Genomic DNA, 21,774 nt, shown 5'->3' on the forward strand with positions numbered 1-21,774 from the left:
CCCTCATTCTCTTTAAAGAATATTTTTTGAAGTCCTTTTTAGGCTGCTTCCCTATTTCTTTTTCATCAGGTGGTTTATCCGCTGAATTCTCCCAGTTGTGGGTCTGCCACATGTTTGTTACAGAGTTTCCTACTGAGCTCTGTACTTGTCCTGTGAGCTCCTCTCCTGTGCTTCCATGTGTGTCTCAGCTAAGGTTGCGAAGCAGCGGAGGGGTCTTAAACTGAAGTGTGGGGTTTGTCATCCACAGCAATCCCTTCTGGATTCTGTGCTTGCTTGCAGGTCTCGCAAGCTCTCTTTCACGTGGCTGATGATGCGCTTTCCTCCTTGACCGTTCGGAGAGCAGAATGTTCCTGAACCTGTCTAGGAGCCGGTGCAGAAGCATCTTAGGCCTAGTGGCAGCCAGATCCTCGCTCCACTACTTTGCCAGAGAACTTGGTTCTGTTTTGTCCCAAAGCGTGCTCGTGAGGGCTGTTTGGCTACAATTCCTAAATCCAATGGAGACCACTTCCCAGATCCAGAGGGTTTCAGCCACTCAGCACTGCTTTTTCTCTTTCCAGACATGGAGATTTTTCTTGTTTCCAAGGGTGCCTCTGTAAATTGGCTTCCCCCACCGCCCAAATATTTATGTGCTCTCTAGCCTCCCTGTGGGTTTGAAATAAAAGGAACAAAGTAGTTCAGAGCTCCCTCCCTCTTACCAGTGGTTATCACGTGACTTTTCTTTTTAAACTTTTAAACTTCCTGGTTCTTTGTTGACTCAAAATGGGTGAGAAACCTCTTAGGATTGAAGTAGGACATTACCCCAAAGTTAAATCGTGTCCTTCCTTTTCCATGAAATTAGTTTTTGTGTGCCCCTTTGAGATATAAAATAGCACATTAAATTTTAAGTCAGATTATTACTGAAAGGTCAATATTGAGAGACTTTCTTCCATTTTGGTATCAATTTTGTAGCAAATATTTTTAAGACCCAACATTTACTACTTTTACCTAAAATTTGATTTCACACTTAAGATCTCACTCAAAAATCTCACACACTTGAAATCATGTTTATTAAAATTTTTATTTAAAATAATTTACGCATGTCAAAATGCAGCAGCGTACTTAGAAAGTAGTAGTTGAAATACAGGTATGCGATTACCAGATGGAATTACATAGTATATGCCGCTCTTACTAAGTGGCTCCGCTTGCCTCGATGTTTGGAGTGTCCGTGCCTACACGTGTGGTGTCAGCTGCTTGCACAGACTGAAGAGAAAGGGGTGAGCCTGACACACACGAGGAATGGAGTCCTGGGTGCCGAGGACATTAGGGTGCTGGGCATCTTCAGGGTCTATAGTTTCACCTCCATGGCGGCTTGTGACAGCTTAACAAAGTTGTTTTGCTGATACTTAACAATGTAAGACGTTTTGCCACATTTCTACCTCTGAGAGGAGAAGCTAGAATTGGGGGTGTCTGAGAGTGGTGCTCTGCGAATTGTAATGGATTTGATTCAGGGTTCACTCACCCACCAGGTCCTTCCTGAGCTTCTTTGATGTGTCGGGCTCTGACCTGGGTGTTGAGTTTAGTAGTAGCCTTAGTGTTGGGGGCTTGGTAGTAGCAAAACCCAGCACGGTCCTTGTTCTCCACATGGTTGCTGTGTCTCCTTGTTTTCAGGAGTGTGAAGGCTAGGGGCAAATAGTAACCGAGTAATCATGGAGTAAATGTGAAGTTACTGCTGTGGGAGGTGCTAGGAAGGTGATTACATCGGGGGAGAGGGGGAGTGTGTTAATGAGAAAGACCTGGGTACCTTGGGAGTGGAGTAGGCATCAGAGAAGGCTTCCGGGAGGAGGTAACATTTAGGAGATATGAAGAGTGAGTAGGGGTACTCCATGTGCAGGGGACGTGTTGAAATGTCATGTGGTAGGAAGGAATGTGGCCTTCTGGAGAAGCTGAAGGAAGGCCAGTGTGGCTTCCGCTTGGACCTCCAGGAGAGACGTGGTCCACGGTGCATTGAGACAGGCTTAGGGCAGGCCGTGTGCGCGATTTTGATCCTTTGCAGTGATAGGAAGCTGCTAACTTTTGCTGGTCTCAAGCGACCGAATCAAAGTTGTCTTTTGAGCGCATTCTCTCAGGCTACACACAGAAGGCCTGGAGTTTGTTTAAAGGTTCCAAAGGAGGATGGCACTAGTCACACACCCTTAGGACCAAAGAATTGCCCTTGTGTGGAAAGATCTCCACTTCGACTCCATAGTCCAAGACCCAGGAAGCACGGTGCGGGAATAAAGCTTTTGGCTGTTATCTATAGGGGGGAAACTTTTTTCCCCTAGCAATAAATCCTAAGGGAAAGCTGTCACATGGCACTTTAGGAAAAGGACGTTGGCTGTTTGGATAATGAAAAGCCAAATCAAAGAACAGAGCGTGTTCTTGTCATCATGAGCTGTCCATCTGGTGGCAGTTTTGCCCGCCCCCCAGGAGACAAATTTTGGTTATATATGGAAGAAAATTCAGAAAGAGTAAGCATTAAAATGGAAAGCTAGAAAGTTGCTTTGAAGTTCCTTTTCCTCCATGGGAATGTTTTATTTTTTCACATGAACTTAAAGCTGAAAACATACATTTCCGTTTAGGAAAAGTATTTAATTGGGAGAACTCACCCACGTGCTGAGTGGAGGTGTTGAACCCCACACAGGGTTAGAATTTAGTCTAATAATGGTTAATATGCTCCTTCAAGCTTGACTTTTTTCCTTTATAAAAGCACATAACCACTTTACAGCTAGAAAGTTCAATACACACACACACACACACACACACACACACACACACACACACACACACATATATATATATATATATTTTTTTTTTTACCAGGTTGTAAAAGGGCATTCATTTTCTCTGTGAGCCTGAGGAGAGTCCTGGTCCAGGGCGTGGGTGCCAAGGCATCGGGCTACAGGGCTGGTGGCCACCCTTGGTGGACAAGGGCTGATGGTCCCCACCACGGCTCAGCAGGTGCGCCTCCCTTGCTCACCACCCCAGGGCGCACGTGGTGCCGAGGGGAAGAGCATGACTTCTTAAGCCAAGAGTCCCTCTTGCCCCAGTCTCCACTGATCGCCTCCCCTGAGTGACTCGCAAGGTCTGTTTGCCCATAGCACATTCAGATTCCAGCCTTTTCTTATCAAGTACTTGGCATTAGTACTCGTCTGTCTGGTGGTTAAAATACGCCTGGTACCTGCTCAGCTGAATAAAGCCTCGGGCTTGGACAACATAACCTGAGTTCTGACACCCCGAGGTCTTAAAACAAAATCAATGGAGCCTGCACTGTATTGGGTCACAGTGCAGTCTAATCTCTTTACTGTTCTTCGCAAGAATAAGTTCAGCGGAAAGAAATTAAACAGAGGCAGGCCGGGTAAGTGGTACCAGAGTTCTGTGGTAGGAACAGGAACCCTGAACCTCAAAGATGCATTGAAGTCAGATGGTGACCCCTGGTTTTGCTCACCCTCTCCTTTCATCTTCATGTTTAGCTCCTGTGACAGGAAGGGTTATTATTAGCAATAAGACAAGGGGAGAAGACCCAAAACGTCTAATGGAACTGCAGATGGGGTAAAGACACTGGAGTGCAGTGGTTGCCAACTGTGTGGGGTGGGGACCTTCAGCAATATCTGCAGACCTTTCCGGTTGTCCCAGTGGAAGGTGGGCGCTGTCGGTATCTTAATGGGTAGAGGCCAGGGATGCTGCTGCACGTCCTGCAAAGTGCGGGCCCGCTCCCCTTCCTGCCGGTCAACAAAGAAGTGTCCAGCCCCAAACGTCGGTAGTACCGAAGTGCGGAATACACTTGTGGTTGGTGTACTGGGAGGGACCAAGAAGTCCCCTTCCACTCCTCTTTTCCTTAGGGTACCGGAAATGGTAGCAACCTTGGCACGTTTCTATGCATTGGGAGCCAAGAGCGAGCTTTGTGCCCCCATGAATCTGGGCACTCCCAAGACGGGGTCTCCTACCCTTGGGCATAACTCTTACTCCTAGTATCCGATGTCTGTTACTCTGGGGCTTTTCTTTCCAAAGTTGAAGAGACAGGAGTAGGAGTGCCTTGAATGTTTTCTGCAAGAACTAGAAAGCCTGTCGGGTGAGTTTATATTTCGCCTGTCAATGTCTATTCTGCTTGGCTTCTCCTCAGTGTTAAACACAGTATGAAAAGTTGTCACTTCGGTTTCAAATGTGTTGGCAACTGTTGCTCAAGGTAAAGGAAATAAAGAAAACTAACCGAAGGAAATAGTGCACAGCCCTGGTGCCGTTTCCCATCCACTCTAAGGCAGCTTCCAATGAGAAGTGTGTAAAGATGGATTAAAATCGCAGGTCCTTAGGGATGCCAGGGGGAGCGGGAGGCACAATTGGTTAAGCATCTGACTCTTGATTTTGGCGCAGGTCATGATCTCAGGGTCATGAGATCGAGCCCTGTGGGGGGCTCCACACTCAGTGCGGTATCTGCTTGAGATCCTTCTCTCCCTCTCCTCCTTGTTCCCCCCAGCATGTGCACACTCTTAAATAAATCTTCAAAAAAAAAAAAAATCACAGGCTCTGAGTGTGGCCAGCACATAGTCAACACTTCAGTGTTCTTGGGTCCCCGAGTATTGCCTAGTATTGAGGACTGTTTACCCTTGGGTAGGTCCCTGCTATGGTGAGGACTCCATAGCCTCATATCACAGGTGAGAATGTTGGACTAAACTATACCCACAGTTGCCCGAACCCTCAGGCTTTCTGTAGCAGACGGACAGCTGGCTTCACCCTCTCAGACTCTCAATCCGGGTTGCTTTCTTTGTTCTCTCTAGAAAAGAAATGCCCTATAAACCAGACGTGACTTGCTCTCCTTGAATTACAGAAAAGAGAGGAGCTTCAGGAAGGTTCTCTTACACTGTTGTTCTCCTGTTTCCAGATCCCAGAGGCGTCTTTCTCTGGTGGTTCAGCATACCCGTTGCTCTAGAGAAGACCGTGAATGCAGATGCTGGTAGCTCAGCATACTCAAGGCGTGTCTGTCGTATCGGGGCCAAGTCAGGTCCGCGTGTGCTGGTGCGGTCACTAGAAATCCTGGAACGGTGACTGAAATGCTGCTGCTCGGGGCCAGTCCCCAGCGGCTGTCCCCTAGGGACACTCATGCAGCAAGAACCCAAACACTTCCTTCTGGCACCGCCACACACTGCGTGGGGAGTAACGAAGGTCCTCTGGAATTCTGTTCAGAGTTGCTGGGTCACAGTGTAGACAGAGTGTTATGAAGGTGAGTCCGTTAACACCGTCCCCCCTGGAACCACGGCCGTAGTGTTCAACCTCTGCTGAACAGTGAGTGGGGCGTTTTGAAGCACTCAGTACCCGGAGGCTGCCCCCTCCTCAAGCATTTCAAGTAGCATCTCAGCGTGTGGGACCAAGGAATCTGCTTTTTAAAAAAAAATTTTAATATTTATTGTAAAGGTTTTATTTGTCAGAGAGTGGGGGAGCGGCAGGCAGAGGGAGAAGCAGGCTTCCTGCTCCGCAAGGAGCCCAATGTGGGACTCGATCCCAGAACCCTGGGATCATGACCTGAGCCGAAGGCAGGTGCTTCACCGACTGAGCCACCCAGGAGTCCCCTGCCCCCCCCCTTTTTTTTTTAAGATCCCATGGGATTCAGGTGTGCGGGCGAGATTGAGGGATCTCCTCTTGGGAAGTGGGGATCAGGTGTGTGATCTGTCCTGCGTGCACATCTATGGAGCTGTCAGCTGTTGCTCGTTTCCTCTTCCTGCTATAGTTACTCTTGCTTTTCCAACAAATTTTAACACATCAAGAAGCCAATAATCACATTTGCCAAGTATGCAGCTACACCGGTTGTCAAAAAGGATTCAAAAGTGGTCAAAATGATGAATCCCCTGTCAGGCTTTTTTTTCAAGGGGATTCTTGTGCTTTGAGAGAAATTGGAGAGAAATTCTCTCCTATTCTGTCTGAGCACCAGGGATTAGGCTTCAGTCAATGAGGCAAAGTGACCTCCACGTTGGTCCTATCTTCTCTTTAAACTGTGTCAGCTCTGTAGATGGGCCCTTTCCCCGTGTGACCAATTCGCTTTGGTCAAATAAATCACATCGATTATTTTTTTTCTTTACATCTGTTTAAAATTAATTTGATACAGTTCCACCACAACTCCTTTGTGGGTTTTCCCATATATGTGCGTGGGTACAGGCTGCATTCTATGTAACTTACGTGCTGATTTATTCATAGATATCTATAGGATTCTTAAAAAACCCACGAAGCCTGTTAACACTTCTTTCTAAGTGGCAAATGAATTTGAGCCTATTTTTTTTTTTTTTATCAAATATGATCTAAGACATGTGGGTGTCCTTTCTGATGACTTAAGTTTAGAACTTGGGGAATAGCAGACGTAGTGTCAATCAAGGGCAGCTTAAGCGGGTCCCTTGTGTCTTTCCAGGGGGCTTTCCTTTATTAAAGTAATCTTGGAACCTCCGCTGCACTGCCACACTTGGCTTTGGTTAGAAAACCAGCTCCAGCTGGAGCTCTTGCCTGGAGACTTCCAGCAGCCTCAGAGAGCTGCCGCCCCTGGTGACCCCGTCAACCCCTCTCTCCCGAAGTGTGCATTTGCCCGAGTGTGTAGTTGATGCTCATGCCTTTCTCAGACTCTGCCACCCCTTTCCCATCCATGTCCAGATCCCGGGTAGCCGGATCCTCTCAGGCACTCCGTTTCCCCACAAACACAGGTTCGTGTGAAGACCCTTCAGAGAAGAAACTGGGGTATTGGATTTTTTTTTTTTTTTAATGAACCGTGAATGAGCTAGTCTTTAGACTTACATGCAGAGAGGCACATCCATGACTGGCCTGAAGTTCCAAAGGAAGGGATTAGAGAGCGGCGTAGTCAGAAAAACCTCTCTCGGTAAGTAAACCCCACTCTACAGACCTGCAGGCATCCCCCCTCAAACGATGGCAGACAGATCTCTGGAGGAGACGCACTCTGGGCGGGCCCTGCACAAATCCTCCGTGCTTTTGAGGTGCCCGGTCATCCGGCCCAGAAATGCCGTGGTGGGAGCTGTAGGCAGGAGGGCGAGCAGACGGCTAATGGCGGGGTCAAAAGCAAGGCCTGGTTCCACTCACAGCTCATCACTGCGGGTTGAGGGGGATGTCGGGGGATGGCAAAAGCAATTTAATCCCGCATTCAATCAGAAGCAAAAATAAAAGCAGAAAGAAGTGGCTTTTAGTCTTAGGCCCCTGTTCCCTTACAGCCTTGCTCCCTTTGTTTGTTGGCTTAATTATAAATACTGAGGTTTCTGACAAGTGTTAGACATCTTTCCATTTAAAATAACATTGACATTTGTAATGAAACTGCTCACTAACAAAAACATTTACTGACTGACTAATCTTTTCCTGAATGTTTGAGTGTAATACAGAGCCCATGGAGTAGACGGAGGGGGAAGCTACTTTAAAAACAACTGTCTGAATGGTATAGCTGTTTTGGAAAACAGTTTGACACGTTCTTATAAAGTTAAACATACATTCATCTTATGACCGAGCAGTTCTACTGCTGAGTATTGAAATCCAAGCGAGATGAAAACCTATGTTCACACAAAAATGTGCATGCAAATATTTATAGTGGCTTTTGTGTGTAATCTCCAAACCCTGGAAACAAGCCCACTACATTTAATCTGGGGGAATGTGACAGCCGTGGTGCCTCCCTGCCGTGGACTACTACTCGGCAATAAACGGGCATGAACTGCTCATTCATGTAGGGGGGTGAATGGATTTCGAATGCCTTAGGCTAAGTGGAAAAAAACAAAAAGACTGTGACCTCCTGTGTGATTTCTCTTTTATGTGACATTCTTGCAGAGAAGAGTTACAGGAACAGGAAACAGGTCAATGTTTGCCTAGGGCTGGAGGAGAAGGATTAACTAAAGAGGCATTGGGGGCAGGATTTGAGGGACATGGAACTGTTCTGTATCTTGATGGTGAAGGCAGTTACTGACTCTACATGTATCAAATCTTGCAGCACTATACACTTGAAAAGGTGAATTTTACTGTATGTGAATCATGCCTTAATATATATGAAAAGAAAAAGGTAGAGGGAGACGAAATCACCCATGTAGGATGGTGGGTTCTTACCCATGATTGCCCACCTGGAGCATCAGAACTGTGGTGGCCAAAGTGGATTGGGTCCAGTCTCCTTTTAACTTAGGACTTTATGAGTGATTGGCAAAGCAGCATTCATCCAGACTGAAGGCCCGAGAATGAAATGCAAACTATGCCGTTAGGGGTGACATAGGCAAAACTCTACCAGGGTTGTCTGATCTCCAGTCCCATTCTCTTTGCTTTCAGGTTTTGTCCACTTTGATCATATTGTGCTCATCTATATTAGATATTCATTCCTAGTATTAAAACCCTAATTACAATTTGAACATTCTCAGTCTGAGGTCACTTTTATGAAAATGTACACTCATTACTCCTATAGGTTTGTTGTCATAAATGAATTCAGTAAGAGACTGGCTGCTGGCTTTACGGATAACCCAGGGTGGGTGTGCACACTCTGACTCCGTTGTGCTGTATCTCTTGGCTTGTAATTTGTACAGTTGCCCCTTTGTGGTTTTGCATGGATTGGTGGGGATCAGTTTGCTCGAGCTGCCACAACAAGGTCCCACAAATGAGGTGGCTCATAAAAGATTTGCGTCTCAGTTCTCAGAGCTAGAAGCCTGAGCTGAAGGTATCAGCAGGGTTGGTGCTTCCTGAGGGATGTGAGGAGAATCTGTTCCATGCCTCTCTCATACCTTCTGGAGGTTTGCAGGCAGCCTTTGGCATTCCTTAGCTCGTGCTACAGCAGAATGATTGAATGCCTTCATCGTCACACAGCGTTCTCCCTGGGTGTGCATCTATGTCTGATATTTGTCTTTTTATAACACCAATGTGTTGGGTTAGGGGCTCCCCTTTCTTCAGTATGACCTCATGTAACCTAATTATATCTACAATGACCTTATTTCTAAGGTCACATTTTGGAGGTACTGGAAGTTAGGACTCCAACATACGAATTTGGTGGGGGTTGGGGGGAGACACTGTTCAACGCATAACAGTGTATCAGCTGCTTTTTTCACCGGGGAAGGAGGCAACTATCTGGAGATAAAAGTCTGTCCTCACCCCAAATTTGGCCCATCCCCGGATGCCCCAAGACCTGTGTAACAGTTAAACACCCTGCCGGGCTGCAGTAAAACAAACTCTCCCTATAAATTTATTTCATGAAAGCTACATCAAGAAGCAGACTTTTAATTTAACCTTTCTTCCAAAATAGAGACTAGAACATTAAAGGTACATTTTCATGGAATTTCTATGTGGAGCTCAACCAGAATACCGTATGTGAGGGAGTTTGTGAAATCTATTAGCGGTTTTGACCCAGTTTTTAACAAGCACTTCATGGGCAGTGACATTCCTACTATGATGTTTTAAACGTAGACCCCATTTCTCTAATGCACAGTGTTACCAAGTCATTTCCTGTAAGTGGGATTTATTGAGTGAGGAAATATGTGGTGGTATGAGCGTGAGCTTCAATTTTAGATCATCCGTTGCCTTCAGCTGAAGTTCTGGAAGTACTGAAGCGAAGAGAGTCTGGCCAAATCACCATGCTATAAACTCACAAAGGTAAAACCTGGGTTTGGTCGCAAACACCATGAAATGCCGTCTCACTTAATCAGATCGCCAGGGCGACATTGGTGTGAACCAGCAGGGATTAAACGGAGGTCATTCAGAAATTATTTGGCACCTGTGTAGTTTTTTTTTTTTTTTAAAGCCAGCAGCTGTTCCTGTTGGGCTTGGCAAAGATAGAACATGTGCCACCTGAAGGGAGGGGGAAGCTGTGAAGGAGCAGAAGGGCCCGAGAATGGCATTTACTCTGAAGATTTCAACAACTCGTCCATTTAGCAAAGAATATATTTAACACCTGTTGCATGAAGACTTTTTTTTTTAAATATAGTTGACCCACAATGTTACATTAGTTACAGGTATACAACATGGTGATTCAACAACTCTGTACATCCTGCGAAATTTCAGGCGTTTTGTCCTCAAGAGGCTCCCAATGGATGGGGGAAGCTAAGCATGACGCTAGCGTGAAATTATACAGGAAATGAAATAATGAAGTGTAGACACGGTTCTGTAGGATTTCCGATGTTTTATGGTGGTTACTCCAATTTGTAATAACCCAGTACAGCAAGAACTTCATTCTCTGCCTGGAGAGTTTGTGACATTCAGGTTTAATATAAACTCTTGAAAATTTCTTTGATTTTTTTTTTTCCTCTGCTGTTTTGACCAAATTATGTCAACTGAAATGAGAACGGAAGAACGGTAAAAATGTTATGGAGATAATGGATCTAAAGTTAGGGTTTGGGGGGCTGTGTTAGAGTTCTGCAGATAAACAGAACCAGTAGGATCTATATCTAGAGATTGGTTGATTTCAAGGGATTGACTCATGCAGTTGTGGGGGCAGAAAGTCTGAGATCTGTAGGACCGGCCAGAGGGCTAGAGATTCGGGTAAGAGGTGCTGTAGCAATCTTGGGTCCAGTGGTGGAAAGCTCAGGCAGATTTTGGGTGGGGTGTCTGGAGGCAGAGCCCTCTTTCCCGTACCCCCACGTCTGAGGTCTTCAAATGCTTGCAGGAGGCCTACTCACATTATGAAGGTTAATCTGCCTTATTCAAAGTCTCCTGATTCCAATGTTCATAACATCCAAAAAATAACTTTACAGTAACATCTAGATGAGCATTCGAACAGTCAGCAGAGTCTAAGTTGACACATAAAATTAACCATCTCAGTGGCACGCATGTGTACTGTCTTCGTGGTCTCCAGACCTTGCATCCTAAATGGAGCCCAAATGTGCAAGGGGTTGTAGATCGATCGTCCTCTTGAACATTGTGCTGGGATTCAGCTTCTGCTTGCTGCCATTGAAAGGCCGTCTCAGGAACTCTGGCTCACCCTGCTTATCTGTATTTGCTGAAGTTTGAAAGTAAATGAAGTTAATCCAGCCAAGCTTGCCCAAGCAATATAAATTATCTTGACTGATTTACATATTTTGACATTCCACATAAAGTTAGGGTATTTTTTTTTAAACAATGTATTATAAAATCATGAGAATGTTATAAGAGCAAGGAAAAAAATGTTATATAGTCATTTTTCTTCCTTGAAGTATTTCATTTGGAAACATTGTCAAAACAATCCGTGACAAGGTCTGTGTGGTGCCACTTCATGTGGGTTTAATTATGTTTAAAAAAAAAAAAAGCCCCCCAAACACCCATGTGATACTATCTTAACATCTCAAAAAATCGATCCGTAATAACAGGAAATCCGGGACCTCTTTTATTTAGTCTCCTTATAACAACAATTGGTTCCAGCCTCACAGGGCAAAGGGAAAAAACAAAATCTGTGACAGCTACAATAATACCGGCTTGGCTAGATGAAACTCGAGAGCAAGCTGATCAGGGAATTGACTTGATGCCACAAGACGTTTTCTGAAAAACACACTCACTGTTAATGGGCTGCAAGGTTTATTTCTTCTTACGCTCAGTAACGATGAAAATGCCAGTGAATCTTAAAGTGATACCAAGTAATATGATTTCATTTTTTGTTTTCTTCCCCCAGATCCCATCTCTGCCAAAACTAGTACCACAAAGACCCATTTCGGTGTCAATCTTAGATCTTTCTGAAAAGTACGCAGGGGGCCACTGGACTAGACTAGACTCTCCAGTAGCCTAAAGAGTAAGCTCTGTCCTGTGTCTGGACAACGTTGAAAACTGACTTAGATCGCTGGCCCCCTCCCCGAGACTTTGTTTCAGTAGGTCTGGGGTGGGGTCTGAGAGAGGGCATTCCCAGCAAATTCCCAGGTCCGGACCAGACATTGAGAATCACTCTTCTGTGTCAGAGATAATAGATTAAATCAATCTTGTTATAAGACGCAGGTATTTCTACCTATTGTCCATGTTATCCATCTATATCCATCTATTCATTTATTTTACTATTTAGTGAGACTGCTGTATGAATAAAGAAAAAACACCGTCACCAGAGACCATATAATCTATTTTTTAAAAACCACATAGGAGTCATGTGATGATATAGCAAAGCATTATATAATGTGCCACATGCCTCAGCCTTTCTTCCTGCCCTTAGGAAGTCGACCTCTGAAAGGAAATAACCTTGACTTGCTCCACTGTTGAGCAAAAAAAGCAAGTTTTACTTTTGGGGATTGATGACTATTATTACAATCAGAAATGGTAGGGTGGATTTCTGACTCAAGCTCATACATTCCAACCCAATGGTCAACTTACCCTTCTGATGGAGCATGAAATTGAAGCAATATGGCCCCCAGCTGAAGGACCTGCTTCGTGGGATCTGGGCCCACAGCACCGCTGAGGACCACATGATTGACCGTGGCTCTGAGGCCTCAGTTTTCGTCCTGGTTGGTGGGCAGCCTAGGGGGCATCCAGCTCTCTCGGGACTGGTGTGCTAGGATTCTGCTGATTCCTCTGCCCCTCAGCAGTTCTGCCCTTTATCCTTTCCAGAAGCCTCACACACAGAGCCCTTTGAACATCGCTGTTGGTGAGCTGCCCTGGGCCCCTGGGAGGTCGTGGCTCCCTAGCACGTCCCTGAAGGCAACTTTCCTTTCATTTTCTGTGAGGTCGTTGCCCTGACCACGTCACACAGGACTCTTCTTCCTCGGCTGTGATCTCCGGGTCCCTGCCCTAGCAACTATTCTTGCTCACTCGGAGCTTAAGTCAGATCCAAGAGAATATATGCAAAGCCCGGAGAAGCCGGGAGTGTTAGAGCCAGCAGACCCGGGACCGGATGCATCTTTCTTCAACGCCACTGTGCTCTCCTGATCAAAACTCACTGCGGCCTGTTTTAAGGTCTGGCCTAGAAGCCTGACTTTTCAAAGCGCTCCCCCACCCAGTACATGTTTCAGATAGCAGCCCTGCTTGGCCTCGGATAACAATTTGTCCCTCCTTTGTGTGGGCCTGTGTCCCCCAGCACATTCTAGGGTTCCTCTCCCTCATGGGTCGTGCCCGACTGTGGTGACGGTCAGTAGCGCACTGCTTGCTACTTAATTTTTCTGTGCAGGTAAACCAACCAGATGCTGCCTGGCTTCTGGAAGACTAGCTTTGGTCACTTCAGGTTAGCCATCTTCTCCTTCATTCTCATGGTCAGGAAAGGGAGCAGTTGGAAGTTCTTCATTACTAGAGACTCTCTTGAAACCCTTCTGAGAAGAAAAGTCATTCATCAGTTGACTGATTTTGTGGGATGCCAGCCAGGAAAAAGAGGAGCTCAAAAGACAGTTCGCGGACCCTCTGTGCTAGTTCCTTTCAAGAAGCCTTTTGGGGGACAAGTAACACTGTTTACTTCTAGTCACACCTCTGTTGAAATACCCCCCCCCCCCCCGGCTGTCCTGTTCCACTTGCACAGCCTTCAGTAATCTGTCACTGGACAGAGTCGAGGCAGAATTTTGGATTAGATCTCTTTTTATAAACCAGCTGAATAGCTGTGAGCAGACAGCACTTTGACAGCAGAGCAGAATTTAACATGGTTCTGCAGAAAATCTTGGCCTTTTGTTCCTACCAGATAATTTAATTGAGATGTCAGGATTGGGAGGTGTTCTGAGGACTAATTATGGCCCCCACCCCCGCAAATTCATATGTTGAAGTCCCAACCCCCCACTGTGGCCATATTTGGAGAAAGGGCTTCTGTGGGGATAATTAAGGGTACGTGAAGTCATAAAGGTGAAATTCTGAGCAACAGGATTAGGTAGGGTCTTTGTAGGAAGAGACCCCAGAGAGCTCCATTGTGTGTGCTCGCTCTCTGCACCCAAGGGCACAAAGAAAAGCCATGTGAGGACACACAAGGCTGCTGTCTGCAACCCAAGGACAGAGTTCTCCCCAGACACCAACCCAGCTGGCACCTTGATCTTGGACTTCCAGAAGATAAATCTGTTGCTTAAGCCACCCAGCCTGTGGAATTTTGTTATGGCTGCCTGAGCTAATACAGGAAGGTTCAAGTTTGGAAAGTGCTGGAAGGATCCCTGGAGGGACTCCCTTTTGCCCCCCAGGAAGGATTTTCTTCGCTGTGGTTCTCTTTCTGTGTGAATTCAGATTTCAAAAATTATAAAAAGAGCTGCAACAGCAATATTTGAATAGCCTGTGAATAAATAGACAAAATTAAAAGTTCAAAACAAGTTAAAAATTTTTGAAAACTGTGCAATTTAAAAATAGCATCAGGAAAGGGATGTCTTGGATCCATGCTCTAGTGCATGAAATATGAGTCTACTGCTCAAACCCGGAGTGGGGCCTGCTTTAAAGCTGCACATAATTGACAAGGACTTTTATCCGCGGCGAAACGGTTTTGTTGTTGTACAAGGTCCCGTTGTTGGCCAGTCCTGGATACGGTTCAGACCATCCTAGGCGGAGCAGGACATCAGCCCTGAATACACCAAGAAAGAGTATCAGTGACCAGCAGAATCACTACAGGATCGCAGGATCCACTCAGCAGCTTAGAACGGTCTGAGGGTGAAGTCCAAGAAAAAGCATCGTCTCCACTTGCTTCCCCACCGCCGCCTCCTGCGTTTCCCATTAGCTAACGGAAGAGTCGTGTCCTCAAAGCTTCACGCGAGCAAGGAATGTCACACAAAATAAAGTAGCAAAGGACAGAAGCTGTGTCTCCTCTCTCTCAGCAAAGCCAGAGCCCTCGAACAGGGAGAGCGACTCCACATCACGGATAAGCGAGGGGACCATTTGCAGCGTATTTGGCGGTGGTGACGTGGTAGGCCTAGGAAGCTTGTCTGAAACGGGGGGAAAATCCTGTTAGTTTATCTTAATTGCTCATATCACCCTGATTTTCATCTTTATTCTTAATGTCTTAGGCTTTAGAGGCTTTTTTGGTAGCTAGACATTCCAGGAAGCAGCCCTCATGATTTTTCTTGGAGGAAAAAAAAAGTGGTGGGGAGTGATCTTTCTTAAGAGGCAAATGCTCACCAGTCGTCACGTCAGTGGTGGTGTTTCTTAATAAGGAAATTTAAGGATTTTATTAATACGTTCAAATGAGATGGACGCCATCAGCAAACAGGGTCTTTGGCAGTGCAAGGAAGAGCAGGACACTCCTTTCCCAGCACCGGCGCCCCTTTCCTCCTGTGTTATGGGGGCTTCCTCCAAGCACGTGTCTGAAGAGCCCATACTAAGGATTTAACCCCCTGTAAAAAGTTACCTTGTTTAATGACGGTACTTCCATCCTTTTAGGTTAATTTTCTGTGCCTATGCTGACATTTTACATTTCCAAAGACAGGTTTAATTAGGGAATGCTAGTCAGTTATGTATCTGAGCTTTAAGCAAACATGTCCACTATGAAAGTGTCCCCCTGCTCCCCCCCACACACCCTGGTCCCAGAAATTTGTTCTCAGAATGGTCCTAAGAGTCAAGTGAGTAATTTTGTATAATGAAAACAGATGTGCTGTGAGTGGTCCTGGAAGAGGCGGTTTGTGCTGCCACGTGGGCGGGAAGAGACACTCTGGATGGAACGCTTGGCTTTGCTGTTTCTGGGGCTCCTTGTCATGTGTCCTGGGCATTTTGCTCTCGGCATCCTTGGCTTGGGTGCCGTCTTTCCGGGCGTCCAGTAGAGCCTCCCGTGGGCTGAGAGCTGTGCCTGCTGGTGTGTCCAGGTCGGAGGTGGGCACTTCGGAGTCCTTGGTGGCGTGACGATTGGCTGGGGCCGGGGGGCTGTGGACACGAGTCCTGAAGTAGCAGCCTGAAAAGCTTGCCTTCCACTGTTTTATACACTAAGCTGGGTTTTGCATTCGACTTGGGGGAGCAAACAGTTTATTTGTGCTGTTAAAAAATCCTGTGCTCACAGGATGTTGTGGTGTTAAAGTGTTGGCGGCCCGTCTTGCCCTCTGTGCTGCAGGGTGTGGGCTTGTCTCCCTGGACAGTCAGGGCGGGCTTCCTGGCCACACGGCCTCTGCGCACGCACAGGGCCCGGTGTGTAGTTGAGTGCTCTGCTGTCACCATCCGGAGAAGGCTTCATGATGTCTGAACAAGGGCCCCACATTTTCAGCTTCGCTGAGTCTGGTAGACGATGTGGCCGGCCTGCCTCCAGTCTCAGCCTCACCCTGCCTTCAGGCGCTGAAGTTGGCCTGTGGTCGCCCGGTTCTGGTCAGGAGCATAGAATGCATTCTAAATGCTGTGCTCCAGCCTCCCCTGACACAGCCCTTGACTGTTCTTCTCGGGTGTTCTCCATGGGGGCTGGATCTCACACCCGCCCCCAGCCTGCACCACTGGCTGGGATCCTATTCAGAATAAAGCAGACAGACTTCCTGGAAATCTGACCTACCTCGTACCTGATTAAATCTCAACCTCCCCCCTCCTCTTGCCTACTCCCCTCCTCCTCCTCCTACCTCCCTGCATTTTGACAGGCAGAGTCAACCCAAGAAGGCCACTACCTCAACCCACTAGACCCCTGCTTCTCCCGCTGGTGGCTCTCCCTAGCCCCCCACCTGGCTCTGCTTTCTCTGTGGAGGCCAGGCAGCCAGCCCAGACATGAACACGGGGAACCAAAGCTAAGTTTTCAGTTCTGTTGTGGTCATCCTGGATTACTGAAGCCATCATGTATGCTGGTTTTAGCTGTGGTTCATGTGACGGACACTGAACTCCTATGTTGAAGTCCCCTTGTTATCTGCCTTTAAATCACTCCTAGGTCTGTTCTATGCTTCCTACTTTCAGCACCATGGACCTAGCCCGGGTGCTTATCACTTCGTTCTTGGGTTCTTGAAGGCAAAGCCTTTCTGATGGTCCCAGGTTTCTCCTCTCCATCAACCTCGAATGGCCTTGTGTACGTTGCCCTTCATTCCGACTACAGGATTTGAACATGCTCACTGTGCCGGAAGCTGAGTGCTTTCAGACAGGTTCCAAAGATGTCATGGTGTAGTCGGTGAGACCACTGATAAAATGCAAGACAGTTGGTCATAGCTACACTATGAAGGCTACAGAGGAAGTGCTGAGTTCTCTGCAGTGCCGGGAGCCAGAGCTGGCGTGGCCCAGGGGCTGATAGGTAACACGAGCGCACACGGGGTGGATGGGGAAACCACACCTGGGTTCTGGTCAGCGCTCATCCGGCTGTAGGAAACAGATCTCTGGGTAGCTCAAGTAGAAAGCAGTTTTATTGCAAAGATCAGGGGGCTATCTTGCAAATGAGGCACAGCAAGTGCTCTAGGTCCCTTGGAAAGTGGCAAGTCTTCAGGCCCACACTGGGTCCTTTTCTCCATCTCTCTGGGGCCACAGCATCTTGTCCCTGCTTCTCTCTGTATGTGGTTGATTCTCTTGCCTATCTGAAAATGTGTGAATTTGCCCGTGGTGGGAAAAGGCTACTCTCCCCCCCAATTCTATCATATTTACATCTCTAAAAAGGGAGATTCGGATTGGTTCCTGGCTTACCCACGCATTCATTTCCTGTGGGTCAGGTGTTCACAGTCCTCCTACAATAACTACATGCATAATATATACATAAATACACTACAAGAAGTTTTAACCGGTGTATTGTAAGTCACCTAGAAAGTGGAACACAGACACACCTGAGTCACCAAATATAGAGCTGCTTTCCACTCTTCCTTTGGAGAGTTTTGAGGGTTTTTCTTCCCAATACCTTCTCATCTTTGACATGGAGTGGTCGTGATAATGACAGAGTCATTAAAAAAAAAAAAAAAAAAAACCTTCAGTTACGTACCCATATACAGTTTAGTAAAAATGTGTATGAGGGAATTAGAGAAGCACAGGTGTTTAACTGTCCACCCTTGTGGGTGCTGGTTAGACGGTCTCTGTTAAGCTGTCACTTCTATATCTGGTGCTGAACTTGAAGTCTGGGGGGCTGGCATCACAAGGAAAGATGGGAATGAAGTGGAGGAGAGCAAGGATGAGCTAGAGTCTGTCTCCTGCTGCCTCCAGGCCTCCAGCTAGCAGGATGTCGGCAACCTGTGGGAGGAGCTGGTCTGGGATACATAGAGGTCGAAGGAAATGGGTGCCCAGCTGCTGCCCCGCAAGCTGCAACAGCATCTGATGCCCTCCAGTGACCTTGGAGCGTGCGAAGCACGGTTGCTGCTGCGCTTCACCTTCTCCATGGCTCACTGTTACTGGTGACCAGTGTTCATGTAAAACCGTGCAGGGCCAGGAATTCTAAGAAACGCAGTCTCAGCTTAGCTCAGCTGATACAGCGTGAGTGAATGCAGCACGGTTTGAAAATATATAAATATTCCCATAAACAATACAAACAATTTTATCTTTGTTTTAACCTAGCCGTAAAATGGACTTACATGGAATACCTCTTCCCTTGAATGCTACTACTTCAGTGAAACAAACAAAAAGCAGGGGGGATAAATCTCAGTGTGGGTTGAGGTTGCCATGAGGTATTTGATCAAATAATTTTAGAACTGATTATATCCTTATATTCTGCTAAAAAAAAAATGGCTGGTTCTCTGAGCAGAAAGGAGCCTTTTAATTAAATTCCAGCACACAAGGTCATTGTCATGGCTCTTTCTCCAGCTGCCTTTAATGTTGTATAAACCTTTGTCTTCTGCAGCTGGGTCACATTCAATAAGTAATTACAGTACATCTGATTAAGGTCACTCCCGGGGCTTCCATTAATCATCTGCAGGAAGGAATGCTGGGGAGGCGATGTTCTTGCAGGTCGCTTTCTCCTGTCCTACTGCTCTGAGGACGCCTCGTGCTCTGCACTCCATCACGTCCTCCACATTAATCGTTCCTGGAAGACAGAACCCAGCTGGGCCCTGAACCCTCCTGGGACTTGTCCACAGCTGGGATTTGGCCCTGCTGAGATCTCAGGGGCTCTGAGGACAAGACGACTTGTCTTGTCTTATGCATTTCCCAAAGCAACCCCCCCACCGAAGCCGTAGCAGGTAGGTCCACTGAGATATCATTCAAGGTGGTCACGAGGTAGGAGGCTGGGTATGAGAGAAGGAGAGGGGGAGGTCCTGGGACAGAATAGCCTCCCGGGGAGCTGGCATAACTGAGACCTGGGTACCCTTATTCTGAGCAAGCCCTGAAAATGATGAACATCTGAATATCCTGACATGTGTAGAAAGTACATTTCATCATCAAGGCTGCAGGCAGCAAAGCTTCCCTCGGGCACACACTGTGACACCGCCAAACTCCTGAGCTGTGGTTTCACTGCCAAGACAGGACTTCCTTCATTTATAACAGATGGAGTGGGCCTGTTTCTTCAGGAAGTGTGAGCTGTGACTGTGACACTGACTTCCCTTCGTAGAATAGAATATAAAGAATGACTCCAGGTCATTGGCGTTTGTGCATGATCCAGCAACATTTCTTTCAACTGTGGAACATTCTGAGTATAACCGAAGACTTCTACTGTAAGCACCAACCGTAACTCCTCTTAAGGCAAATACAGTGACTTCAGTCACTTTGGTTTTTCTGAAACAAATGCAAGGAGCTGGCCCAAGAACCAGACTCTTGAATTATGATATTGACCTGGACTTTCAGAGCAGAAGCCGAACGTCACCTGTTTTGGCAAACATAACAGGAGAGACCGCAGAGTGGAGGATGTCAGTCCTGGGCTACTTGGCACGGTTTTGATCGACTGTAACATACCTATTAAAATTTACCATCGAATTCAGCTCATTCCCCCAAGAGAAAAAAGCCAAGGATCCATATGTTGGTTGAAACTTAGTCTTTTACCTTTGGATATTGGGCAATCAACAGTTCTGGAAGGATTTTAAAATGAACCATTTCAAGAAAAAGTTTTATTTTTTATTTATTTTTTATTATTTTTTAAAGATTTTATTTATTTGACAGAGAGACAGCCAGAGAGAGAGGGAGCACAAGCAGGGGGAGTGGGAGAGGAAGAAGCAGACTTCCAGCGGAGGAGCCCGATGCGGGGCTCGATCCCATAACGCCGGGATCATGCCCTGAGCTGAAGGTAGACGCTTAACGACTGAGCCACCCAGGCGCCCCAAGAAAAAGTTTTAGATTCCGAAACCACTTCTTGCTATAGTTCCCATTGGAGCAGATGGGTACGATTTTCCATTCATATGTGTGTATGAAGAATACACATGCGTCTGTTAAGTTGGCTCTGAGCGGATAAAATGAATGTCAAAAACCGGGGGAATCTAAGAAATTGTGTCCTCCAACTGTTTAATTATACAAATAACTTTAAATCAATGCCTGGCTTAATTAAGGTCTCTGCTGGTTCCTGACAGAGGACTAGAATTTGACACACTGATTTCCCATTCCAGCCTTTTTCCACGATACCTTAAAGTTGCTTTATTCTCTCCAGACAGTGGGGCATTTGGTTGGAGATCTGTGGTCCCACTTTATTGTGAGTGCATTTCCAGGTGGTGGCTGGGCCAGGGCAGAAGAGCCACGAGCCGCTGTCCTCATCTGCCTCCATGAGACTGTCATCCCTAATGGTCTATGACACACCTTCTCACATAAAGTCTCCAGTGTGCTAGGGAGAGAAGAGATTCTAGTAGTCTGTGGATATCTGGCAGGCCTAACTTTGAAGAGCTTACGAGTTGACCGCCTTGGCCTGTCATTCTGGTGACCCAAAGGAAAGTGACAAAGACCTAAACTTGATCAGTACAATAAAGGTATTTTGGTTTCTTGAAAGACCTGTGGTCCACAGTGAAATCATGAAGTTCTTTGTGCCAGAGGATGTGTTTTAAGCCAATCACGTAGACAGATCATATTAATGGGTCCACACACACGTGCGTGCACACACACACACACACACACACACAGAGGTATGATCAAATGTGATGAACTGGATTTACATTTTTTAAATCAGATGCAAGCAGAGAATTATAAGCCAGCATCCCTCCCTAAGTCCTTTATTCCAGATCAAGCTTCCAGTCTGGAAAGAAGTGAACTCTCTTCTCCTTGAACATTGATCAATAACCGGGTTCTCTCTATGGACTATGAGAAACAAACTGAGGGCTACAGAGGGGAGGGGGGTGGGGGAATAGGATAGACCGGTGATGGGTAGTAGGGAGGGCACATATTGCATGGTGCACTGGGTGTTATACACAACTAATGAATCATCGAGCCTTACATCGAAAACCGGGGATGTACTGTATGGTGACTAACATAATATAATAAAAAATCATTATTAAAAAAAAAAAAATAACCGGGTTCTCTTGTAGATGCTAGTTGTCCACAGCAGCGCCTCATCTGAAGTCTGGAAGGGAGTAGAAGGCCCCTCCATCCTTGGCTGTGCTTTGCAACACCACAGACGTATTTTATTCCCATTTCTAGGACCAGAGGGATGACCCCTTCTCAGGCCTCCAAGTCACCGCGGTGGCGGCGGGCCGCGGTGCTAGAGAGCAGCTTGGCGTCTGGGGCTGACCCAGGTTACTGAAATCAGAGCCGTGGCGTTTCACCTCCACTTCTCAGGGTTCCTGGCTCCATAGCAGGGGACTTTACAAGGCCCTACATGCTCACCTAAAAAAAAAAATGCTTTTCCCAAGTAGAAAGTACCGTGGCTGGTTTGTAGTTGGCCCCAAACTTTCTCCCCTTTCCTTTGCCACGAGGACGGAAAGGATTTGAGTGGGTTAAGTGTGTGACTGAAATGGCCTGACAGCATTTCTCAGCAGCTGTGACTCTATACCCACCCAGGGCCCCGCAGCCCATCTGCCAGTTCCGAGGTGCGTCTGGGCTGCATATGGCTGGTCTGTGCCATAGCCATGTGTGTGGCAGTCGCTCTAGTTGAGTGTAAGGGCCTCTCTGGGCCTCAGTTTACTCCTCTGTCAAGTAAGCAGGTCC

The 21,774-nt window shown here is 46.7% G+C and overlaps 1 protein-coding gene across 1 annotated transcript in view; it reads left to right on the forward strand.

Moving 5' to 3' along the window:
- CCBE1 (collagen and calcium binding EGF domains 1) overlaps nt 1–21,774 on the forward strand; it is a 225,886-nt gene that overhangs the window by 96,070 nt on the left and 108,042 nt on the right. The window lies entirely within an intron of this gene.

The sequence above is a fragment of the Ursus arctos genome, unplaced genomic scaffold (assembly GCF_023065955.2).
Source record: "Ursus arctos isolate Adak ecotype North America unplaced genomic scaffold, UrsArc2.0 scaffold_17, whole genome shotgun sequence".
NCBI classification, from domain to species: Eukaryota; Metazoa; Chordata; class Mammalia; order Carnivora; family Ursidae; genus Ursus; species Ursus arctos.